Raw genomic sequence first — 11,668 nt, 5'->3', positions numbered from 1 at the left:
GCTGGCCGAGGTGGTGTTTAGAGTTATCCAGTTCAGCCTCTCCTGCTGGCTAACCCTGAGAACAGCCAAACTGAGCTGGGTCCTGCTTGCAAAGACCAGCTCTGGCCTTTAGTGTTTTAAAAACTTAAAAGTCGCACTTAAATTTACTCTGCTGTGAAACTTTGCTGGCCCGTTTCTTTCTTGGTGGCATCTGACTGACAGAGCTATGCTGGCAAAAAGCCCTGGTGCAGCTACAAACTGCTGCCTTGTTCCAGTAATTAATATGGTTTGGAGATAAGCTTTTTGGGTGGAGGACCAGTCCATCTCTGCTGCCAGAAGGATATAACCCCTAAACTATTATCTGTGTTTTGTGGTCCATGAAGTCACGGTGGATATTTTGCAACAGGTCTGTGGAGCCACACACTGAGCAGTGATTGATAGTTTGTGCAGTTCAGTTTGGCTCTTGGTGACCTCTGGGAAATGCTGAGGGGGAAGAAAGAGATAGGTAGTGTCCTCCCATTACTCTTCCCAAACACAAGGGCTAAGAAATGCAAGGGCGTTTTGAAAAATACACCCTAAGTCTACCCAGCTTGTATATCACATTTTAATTCTCCTTATAGCCTCCTCTCCTGCCTCTTACAGGTCCTGCTGTGATTTTTGTGTGGTACCAGTCCTATATTTTTATTTTTTATATTTTTCTTTTTATCTCTTTCTTTTTCTCCTTTTTATTTTTTCATTGTTTTCTTTTCTTTTTTTCTCCTGCTTTTTCTTTGGCCCATCCACCTTTTATATTTTCTTTCTTCTTGTCGATTGTTCTGTCTCATCCTCAGAAGATATTCTTCCTGTCCATATCACTTCTCTGAGTTTGCAGCTACCACCTCAGAAAAAATTGTCTTGTTGGCTAAACTTCAGCAACAGGCAAACTGTTGTCTTTGGATCCCTGGCTCTGAATGCAGTGGGGACCACATGGCTCACGCTGGCAAATCAAATAATCCCTGGATCTTGAAACAGCGATGTCTAGATTAATGTATTGGTGCTGAAATTTCCACCACACTTTCAAGCAGGCAAAACAGATGTCAAAATAAATGGCTTTTGCCTGTGAAAACTTCATGGCATTTTTTTACGAAAAGTTTATCAGTCTGCCTCTGTCAGGCTGCTCAGAGTATCCACTTGGTAGGTCGTATTTACGAGCTGAGATTGCCCTGCTAGATTTGTAGGTCTTACTTTTGGCTTTATTCCAGTTTACTTTTACTTACCCTGTTAGTATCTTTTCCTGTTCTCTCAGTGACCAAGCCTATGGGAAGCCAATGCGGAATTCCTTTCCAGTCACTGGGGTAATGCAGGCTCCTTTACAGGCTCGTGAACTCGGCTTTATGAGTAGTCTTGGAGTAACAAGACAAATATGAACACTCCTTGCCATTTACTGTCTATATTGATATATTGATTAAGCACTGAAATGATCTGGCCTTTAACACTGAGTGCAGTGGGGACTGCAGTAAAATGAGGCTGAATTCTTGCACAGTCCTGGCTCTCATTTGGATCCAGTCTGGGTTGCATCAGATGATGCAACAGGGCAGATGTTCCCCTCCTTTCATTAGGTGGTGTTACCAAGTGCAGGTTATGTAAAACACTGCTTTTAAAATGATAGTTAGATCATAATTTAGCTCAGTATTGCTTGCTACAGTTTGAATAACTGTCTTGGGCCACCTCCAGGGCTTTGTTGCAGGTCTGTATGCCTGGGGGTTCTGCTAATGGGCTTCAACACAGAGCTTGAAGACCACAGCAGAAGGGCAAGGTGCTAGGTGGAGGTATTGTGTGGGATGGATCTGGAGTGGGGACCATGAACTGGTCCGAGCTGGGAGCTCTCTTTTGAAATAAGTGGTCAGTTTGTGTTCCTGGGGACAATATGACAATTCTCATTGGTGTTCTTCATGCCCAGATTGCCCCAGATCCAGCTGTCCGTGGTCAATCTTTGCCAAACTCTTCTCTCATTGGGCTTTGTTTGCTCGTAGCAAAACCCTGGTGACTTTGTGGGTCGGAAGTGTACCCATGGAAGAGCCCTTCAGCCACACAACAGCAACGTTCACAGTCTGCACTGACAGAAATGGGAAACATAATGTCTGCTGCACTCACAGATCTTACGTTTGACTGATAGTGCAAAGCAACACATATGGTATGACACCAAACTAGGACGCAATTGTGGCACAGGAGAGTGGATGTGCACATCACAGGGAATTTTTCCATGCCAGTGAAGAATTGCTTGCAGAACCCAAAGACTGTGAAACCACTGACACAACAGCTAAGCAATGTTTAATAGGACACCACATGGGAAGAGTGATCTATTTATTCTAGTGCCTTCCTGCCAGCAAATTAAGGTCCAGATGCTTTGGAGAGAGATGCCAGAAGCCTGAGAGCAAGCAGAGATGGTAGCACCTGCCTGGATGGAAAGACTTCATCATGTTTTTGGGTAAATTAGTTTGCCTTAAGCCTCCAACTTTCACAAGGGCCATCTTCTGGCCCAGTCAGCAAGCTCTGAGTATTAGTTTATACATTTGTCTGTTCACTATGATTATATGCACCAGATGAATGTTACTTAACACAGACTAGTCACAGAATGACAAAATGGCTGAGTTGGAAGGATCACCTAGTTCCAACCTCCCTGCCATGGGCAGAGACACCTTTCACTAGACCAGGTTACTCAAAGCCTCATCCAGTCTGGCCTTGAACACTTCCAGGGATAGCCATAGTATGAGAACAATTGCAATTCTGGCTGACCTGCTGGCAGTAGAAATGCCCAATTCGGTTTCATTTACAGCTGGGAAAAGGTAAAATCAGAAAATGGACAAAAGAGCGATTTTTGGTCAGCTGCAGTGAAGTTTAGATGGAAGTTTTGTATTCCTACTGCTTTAAGTGCTGGGCAGACACTTGACCAAATTTTTCATTTCCAAAAAGACAGTTCTTTGCATGTGTGTTGTGTGTTTTATAGATTTCCTTTCACTTCCAAAGGTGCTGGTGCATACAGGCCTCACCAAAGAGCAGTACTTTTTCAAACTCTTGGCTTCAGCTTGTGCCCAGTCTCACAAAACTACTTCAAACCAAACTTCTTTGCTCCTCTATGTACTTGTCAGGTGAAGATCTGCATAAAACTGTAACTGAATCTGATCAATGTATTAGATAAGGGTCAGATATTAAGGAGGAGGGGTAACAATGGGAAATAATACGAATAACATTTTTGTCTCTAAAATACAAATGCGCACACATATGCAGACATGTACTTTATGTATAAAATACACAAATGTACATATGTTTTCCAGTTTCTAGTTTAACAAAATTTTCAGCTATAGAATGAAATGTTTTGCTTTGACTTGGGGTACCCTAATCATGCCTGAAAGGGGAAGGATTCATATTCACAGAGGAACACAGACCTTATTGGAAAAAATAATGGGAAACCTGCTGCATATTCAGTGGCAGGGACTGGAACAACAGCGTCACCTCGGAGGACTAGAGCAGCTCCCAGGGAGGTAAGAAATGAATCTCCTTCTCCTCAGTCAGGGTACTAAATGAAGAAGCTGGTACACCTTCTTCCTTGTTAGTATGCCCTAAATCTGCTGCAACACTAATCTACAAAATCAGAACATTTTCAGCAATGCCAGAACCATTCATTCTCAGTTTCCTCCATGTTCTTTACCAGATTTATTGTTGTTCATGTAAATAGAGTCCACCTGCAATTATGAGGGGTTTTGTCCTTTTATAGGTGCTTTCCTCAGCAAAGATTTGAGGTAAGAGTTGAGATCCTCAGAAATGGGCACCAGTCAATGATTTCCCAGGACGTTCCCAGCATGTTCCCTCATTCCCTCCTTCATGACAAACAAGATCTGATTACAGCCAAATTGATGTTCTACCTCAGCCTTACCCTGCAGCTTAGCAACATTCTTCTGAAAACAAAATCAAACTGATGCTATTTTGCCCCGTAACTGGCCTAAATACTGCTCTTTAGATGTAAATTGTACTAAATGCTTTTAATTGCTCCTGTAATCGTCTACCACTAGTCATACAGACCTCTGAGAGACAGAGTTTTCCAAAAGAAGGGCTCTGAGTAAACCTCTCCACTTTCTGTCACCTCATCAATGGATGAGATCTATGTTCTGCTGAGCAAATACTTTTGCCCATCTGATATTTACAATATCTGAAAAACATTTCCAGTCTGCTCTCAGTGGTGGGAGCACAGAGAGGCCTCCAGGGCTGGGATTCAGCCGATTTCATTCCGTGAAGCTTTTGGTCTTAATGAGGTGGTGAGGAATTTGCTGCTTTGTCTTTAGGCCACAGATATTTAATGATTTTAAAGCCAGATAGAATTCACAGCATCATTTATTCTGCTCTAAATAGCTTATCTAGTGTCTTCCTACAAGGCATATTTTCTTGTTCTTGTATCATTCTTGTAGCTTTTTTCCAAATTCTTTGTCAGGCAGTTGCTGTGACCAGACAGTGGGGTCTAGCAATGGTTTCATTAGTGATCTAGCCAGAGGTAACATGACTTTCCTATTCCTACCTGTCATCCCTCAATGGCTGATCTAAAGCCCTCATTGGTCGGTTATTCCCATTATTTAATGAGCCTTGCAGTACTTTATTTCTGTCTTAAGGCTAAAGTCCAGTAATTCTTGGCTTTTGTATTTTCAGGCCTTTTTATTACATTCTTTTTAACTCTGTTGGTTGTATGGAAAATCTGGAGACTGTAACTCAAAACACCCACTGATGGCATCTCACAGAAGGGGAGGCAAACAGCCACGATCCTGTGATGCTCCCATAGCATGGAAGTCACCATTAAGGGCTTTTAGAAGTCTGGGATTGTCTGTGCAGTGACAAGGTTTTTCAACAGAATGTCTCAGGTCAGAGAAGTGATATCTAAATACTTTTCCTTTCCAGACGTCTCTCCACTGTCTCTAGGGATTGCTCTTCACCTTGAGCTCTTATCTCTCACATAAGGCAAGGGGCACCCCCTCCCCTCTGCCTTGTCCATACAGGTTTGAAGATTCCACTGGAATTAGTGGAAAAATGCCCAACCCTGACTCATGTTGCAGCTTCACTGGGGAAGCAGGCTGACACCAAATGACAGCTCTATTGTCTCATTTTGCGAAGGCAACAGATTCATCTAGACAATGTCATCCTAGAGAAGGATTTATGACTTGTTGTATGTGGGTTTTTTGCATCTTGAGAGGAAAAACGATGCAGCTCTTCACAGCTGGGTATTTGCTACTCAAGAGACAGCAAACAGAGGAGATGTACCAGTTCACCAATCATTTTTAATCAAGTAACTCGTATGAAATGTTCTAAATCTTTCAAAACACGTTGAGAAGTCAGACTTCAGCGTTGTCCAGCTTACATGACACAGAACACAAAAGCAGTGGAGGTTGATTATGAACATGAAGTAGAATGAATCTGGTCCAGAAATGGATGAAAGAGAATGGAAACTCCCAAAGCTTTCAGAACAAGCACAACACTACAAGATGAGCCAGCTTCTTCGCAGTCTGGGACACTACTTATTTATAGACAGCATGAATGAGGTTCATTTATCGGAATCATCGACCTCATTGTTTGTAAAATCAGCACTGGAGGATTTCCCCTGCATCTCCGTGAATTATTGCTGTACTAATCAATCCTTGAACAAATTCAGCTTCGCTGATAGCAGAGTCCAAGGAATCTCGGGGTCTCTGTTTACAAGAAAACCATGCCCGGCTTCTCCAGCAATACAAGTACTGAGGGAGCTCTTGAGACCCCAAGGTTATGTAAAGCTGTGCTGGACAGAAAAGCTGAACACGATTATAGTGCTTGGGGGATTGAAGAACAATTGACATCGTGTCTAAGAGAGCGTTTTGTTAGATTCTGTTCTGTCTTAAATGGAGGGCTGTGCACTGCCACAGACTGGGAGGTGCTTCCTGAGTGTTTCAGCTCACTGTGCACCATCAGCTGTCCTCACGGAAGGCAGTTCTGCTCCAGAGTTAGAAACTAATAATAACTGCTTAGCTAAATGCACTAAATTTGCAGGCAAACAGACTCTGATGTATGCATTTTAATGATAATCTGACTGAAAGTCTTTTTACTCTTTGCTGAAAATAACAGCACTAAGTCCAACCAAATGCTAAACAGAGAAACAACTGTAGCATTAAGCAATATAAATAGATAGAATCTGAACATTTTATTAAAAATATTAGGATTGTTCCTAAACAATGAAGAATACTGGATATCTTCTTAACCCAGATGGAGGGGAAGTGCCCTTTATGAGACCACATGATTGTCTGTGGCATTGAGATGCATGAAAGAACAAAATTTTGGCTATGGCTGGAGTGTAAATCTATTAAGAAAAAAAAAAGGCAACACATAGATTATATTTCATGTTTTCAGCTCTACTAAATATTTTGAAGTTTCCATCATCATAGCACAGTATTTAGGAGTATCTATTTTTCAAGAGCTGGGCTTAGGACTCAAGTAAATAGCAAAGGCAGTAGAGCTCTGAGATTATTAAAAGTATCTGATATTTGAAGCAATCTTATTAGTATTTTAACTAGCTATGCTGACCTGACCTGTAAAAGATCAGATACTACAGCATTTTCAGTTTCTTTTGACACAGATAAAGTCAGTCAAGATTCTTTATCAACTGCTTACTGAAACCTAATGCTGAAGGATGTATTTGGAGTCTCCTAAGAGTGATGCTGAGATCATGGTAAGCAAAGCAAAAAGTGTGAATTTTACTCCAAGGAGAAGAAGTGGAAATGAAGTGAGAAAAATGTGGAAATAAATTGATCTTTTGCCTATTTTTCTGGCTTCTTTCTCCTGTCTGTGTGAGGGAAAAGTCATTCCTTTAACTCGACCGAGTGCTGGGGAAAAGAATATCTCCAAAGTTATGTCAGGTATCTGGTTATCGAGGGAGCATGAGACTTGGTAAATAGCATCAGAATAAATGGAAGATCAGTGGCAAACCAAGACAGATTTCACTGAAATGTATCCAGGCAATACACAGGATGTTTCCCAGAGCATGGGAGGACAAGTCTCTCTGTGTGGCTGGGAGGAATCAAGGCAGCTCTGCTCTACACTTCTTGCACTGCTCAAGGATCAGAGCTAGTGGATTTTTTGCCTAAAAGGGAGAGGAAAGCACTCTGGACAGGCAGTGCTGCCTGACATCTCTGGTTCTTTGCTCTACATATCTTTCTAAAACCTGTGATGATCTGCCTTGGTGTGGGTCAGGTGGCAGTGGGAGCAGATAATGCTGATGGAAGGGCACTAAACATCTGTTCTGCAGTGGGTGGGTTGCCCTCACTGTGGGCTGGATCTTCAGATGATGGAGTAACTCTATCACAGTGACTTATACTGGCAGAAGGCTCTGTGCTCTGTACTTCACAGAGATTCTAGGTTCTTGGTAAGAAAGAGACCACAGTAGAAGCAGTTTAATATTCAGCAGCTACAACATTAGTGGACTGAATTCTTTGAGGATTTTGAGACTGAAAAATTGGGGTGCTTTCATTTCTTGGGCTCCCGAAGAGTTCCTGGCTGAGTGACCAAGGGGAGACAGTTTATGCTGGCCAAGCTGGTTCTCAGTATCGCCCCCATTAATCAACACTGGTAATTGTGGTGGAACAGCCAAGGAATGAGGGTGTGGAACTAAGATGGACTTTGATTAGATGCTGTGTCAGGGTTGGGGAGAGATGTTACCCCAGCAACATCATCAGTACTACAGTTGGCAGTGCACTATGGCACATCCTACCACTGCTGGACATGATTCAGGGGGAAAAATGGCTTTTTTGCTTGCCAACATCTTCAAAAAAAAGTACGGATGTCAAAGCTAGAAAGGAAGAAATATTTGTGTATGTATATACAGAAGAGGACAGGAGTGTGTCTTCTATAAGAACCTGATATTAGGGGAAATATGATTGATGTGCAGGAGTATAAACCAGGAAGCAGCCACAGCTTGACTGCTGTCTGTGCAAAGAGCCCAAGACTGCTCTTCACACTCAGTGCCAGATGAGATGGGCAGGCCTGTCCTGAGGTATCTAAAGCAAAGATGTAGCTAATGATGGGTTGAGATGTTTTGGGAGCAAAATTTGGGCACAGATGTGTGGGACACGTGTCTCTGTGCGTGTGTGTGTGTTTGTGTGTGTCTCAGCCGCTTCCATGAGCATTTGAGCAAGATCTCTGCAGTCAGACCCACTCTCTGGCTCAGAGAGCAGAGCAATGCCTCGGGCATAATTCCAGAGTTAGGGCAGTGCAACTTAAAATAGCATCTGATGAGTTAGAGTAGTGTGACTTAAAATAGCATCTGGTCCTCTGAGCTGTGAACCTCTGGGGCAGGGGCACGTTTGGCACACTGAACTGAATCCAGCAGGCTCCAGTGGAAGGCTACTAAGGTCAGTGTGAGAGGTCAGGAGCATCAGGTTTGCCCAAACTCCAGTGCTTCTACATCTGAAGTTTTACATACTGTGAATCGTGTTTTGGGCAGGGAAAAGATTAAATGATGTTTTGCAGACCCTTTCAACATCAACCTCTCTGATGCTTTGTCTGCATCTTGTTTAAGTTTGACCTTAATTCTGGCTTTTCCCATGCATGTTTTCCCACGAGGCATTGCTTGAGAGGCTTGAAAACAAAGTACCTGTTCCTGAATCCAAGGAGTATCACAGCAGAAACTCTGCTTTGCATTTCCAAAAATCAGGCCCATTGTCCTTAGCACCAGGACCAAACCTCATCTGCTATTTACCCTGCAGCTTGCAGAGATCAGCCAAACATTTGGGCAGCAGCTCTAAGTCTGTATGACTTAAGAAGCAGAAATGTTAAACAGTGTAAACAAAAATCTTGGAGGTATTTAAACTTTCTGATAAGAAAATCTGTAAGTAGGAATTATTTTTTTTTTTCCTGGCTACCACAATGGTTTTAAATTCTGTTAATGTTTTCTCTATGCCCTGCTGAGAATCCCTCCACTTTCCTGTCCAGCGTGGCAGCCGCTGCAGACAATGAAGTGATTGTAATGTTGGAAAAGCAACAGATGAAGATGGATGAAGTGCCTGGTCTTGACCCTCTGTGCGTTTGTGTGTGTGCCTGTGAAAGGGAGAGGTGAGAGCAAACCTGAGCATTGGATACCCTTATCCTTTATTCAAACACGGTTGCACTCACATGAAGCAGAATGTGATATCCCATGACCTCAGAAAGGTAATTTCTACCACTAGGGATAGTTTGGTGGCCCTTCCAGCACAGAACTGGGTCTTGCAGCCTCCTCCTGGGAGAGCAAGAGGCTGCACGTTGGCTGCAGCCCAGTCCTGGGTGTACAGAAGAGGTGCTGAAGCGCCTGGTTGAGCCGTGGCCAGAGGATTTTTCCTTTGGACAGAAAAAAAATAAATCCAAATTCCTGTGTAGAGCTGGAGAGGAATTTTCAGCTAGAAAATGTGATTTCTACAGAATCAGAAGTTTCCATGGGAAGCTATCACTTTCAACAGAAGAGTTCAGATGTTTCCACTGGCAGAAATGAGGTGAAATGGTGTGAATTGATTGACCCTGATCTGAACTGTTCCCTCTGTTAAAAAGACCTGAACCAGTTTATCTAAAGCTGTTTCCCTGCCGTGGCAGTGACTCTTTTTTATATATAGAAACGTTGTTCTTATGAAAACTTTTAAATTTTTTACCTTTAATTCCCACGCACAGTGAAAATGGATTCTGAATTACGTAGCTTTTCCAAGCAGCAGGAATGTGTGATGGCTTTCTGCTCTAACCAATGCTCTTTAAACTTTTAACTCTTAGGTTAGGGTTAATTAATTTAACTTTTCTGTTAATAATTCCACGCTTGAATGCAATTTTTAGAATCAAATGTTCTAATTCATCTGTATTTCCAGGAATGTCTTGCACTCTCTGTTAGCTGTAACTCCATTTAGACTGTATTTACTCTTGAAAAGATTTGTTAGGTTTAATTCACCTTCTCTTCCACCTTGTGAACATCAGAGGCAGCTCTGCTGAGCTCAGAGGAGTTACTTTCAGTTGTGGGAAACATCAATCATGTAACTGGAAAAACAAGTGAACTAATTTTGAGACAAGCAGCATATATTTTAATGTAAATTGCTGTTAAAATGTTATGATCTTAAAATGCAATGGTCAATAGGTGGAGAGAGCAGAAATTTATGATGAAATGATTATTTTTTATAACATTTCATTTCTTTCCTTAGGTGGAAAAGGAACATAATCAGCAAAACACAGGGTAGCAGCAGGCAGCTCAATTAAAAAATCAAAATATTAGCCTATATGAAACTGGGCATTTCTCCAAATTATTCTTTTACCTGGCAGAAGAATTATTTATTTTCCACCTAGCTTTATTTAAGGCTGTATTTGCTTAGGGATTGACTGAAATACACTCTTAAGTATTCTGAGAGAGCATCTTAAACATCATACCTGGCAATTTTTTCTGTTTCCCACTGCTCTCCCAAAAACCCTACAGTTCATTCCTCCATTTTTTCTGGAGCTTTAATCTGTATTAGAAAATGTTGACACACTTTTTCAGCTACATAAAAGTTCCACTAATGGGGATCACATCTGACTTCAGAGGGAAGGGACTTTGAAGAAAAATCACAGAAAATTGCAAATAAAGGAGAAATGAATCAAGGTAGAAAACCCAGAGCTACTTCCCGCTATTGATTACCAAGTATGATGTGAATTTTGCCTTTGATTTGAGTTACTGCTTAGCACAGTGAATGGATTTTAAGCAGCATATTTTACACGATCAGATACATGAAGAGCCTTGTTTTTAAGAGAGACATTGTTCTCCCTTTCTATTTTTACAGCGGCAACACCTCAGATGATGACTCCATTGTACTAGGCCGGCGCAAACAGCCAGAGAGAGGCCACCCTGGCCCTGCAGAGCAAGCACACCAACAATGAAGGTGGAGAAAGGAAATTTCCTGTTTTGCGGCAAGGGAGACAAGGTGCACAGAGGGGATGTGGCTCTTCAGGGCCGTGCCGGGCAGAGGGAGTGAAAAAACCTGAGCCTTAGTCTGTGGCTTCATCTCGACACAGTGGCTGGGTTTGGCCATTGTTGCAGGCTGCACATCCTGCTGGGTGATCATAGGATCACAGAATCAAATAGGTTGGAAAAGACCTCTGAGATCATCGAGTCCAACCTGTGGCCCAACACCATAAGTGCCACGTCCAGCCTTTCCTTCGACACCTCCAGGGACGGTGACTCCACTACACCCCTGAGCAGCCTGTTCTAATGCCTAATTACCATTTCTGTGAAGAAATTCCTCCTGATGTCCAACCTAAACCTCTGCTGGCACAGCTTAAGACTATGTCCTCTTGTCCTGTCACTTGTTGCCGGGGACAAGACACCATCCCCCACCTGGCTACACCCTCCTTTCAGGCAGTTGTAGAGAACAGTAAGGTCTCCCCTGAGCCTCCTCTTCTCCAGGCTGAATAACCCCAGCTCCCCCAGCCTCTCCTCATGGGACTTGTGCTCCAGATCCTACCCCAGCTTTGTTGCCCTTCTTTGGACCCTCTCCAGCACCTCAGTGTCTTTCCTGAATTGAGGGGCCCAGAACTGGGCACAGCACTCAAGGTGTGGCCTCAGATTCTGGACATTGCATCCTGCTCATCCCTGCGGGACAGCCTCGGGTCACAGAATCATGGAATCATAGAATCATTAAGGCTCCAAGTCCATCCTTTGACC

Source organism: Lepidothrix coronata, unplaced genomic scaffold (assembly GCF_001604755.1).
Source record: "Lepidothrix coronata isolate B3197 unplaced genomic scaffold, Lepidothrix_coronata-1.0 Scaffold19, whole genome shotgun sequence".
Taxonomy (NCBI): Eukaryota; Metazoa; Chordata; class Aves; order Passeriformes; family Pipridae; genus Lepidothrix; species Lepidothrix coronata.
Note: the sequence above shows the minus strand (reverse complement) of the source record.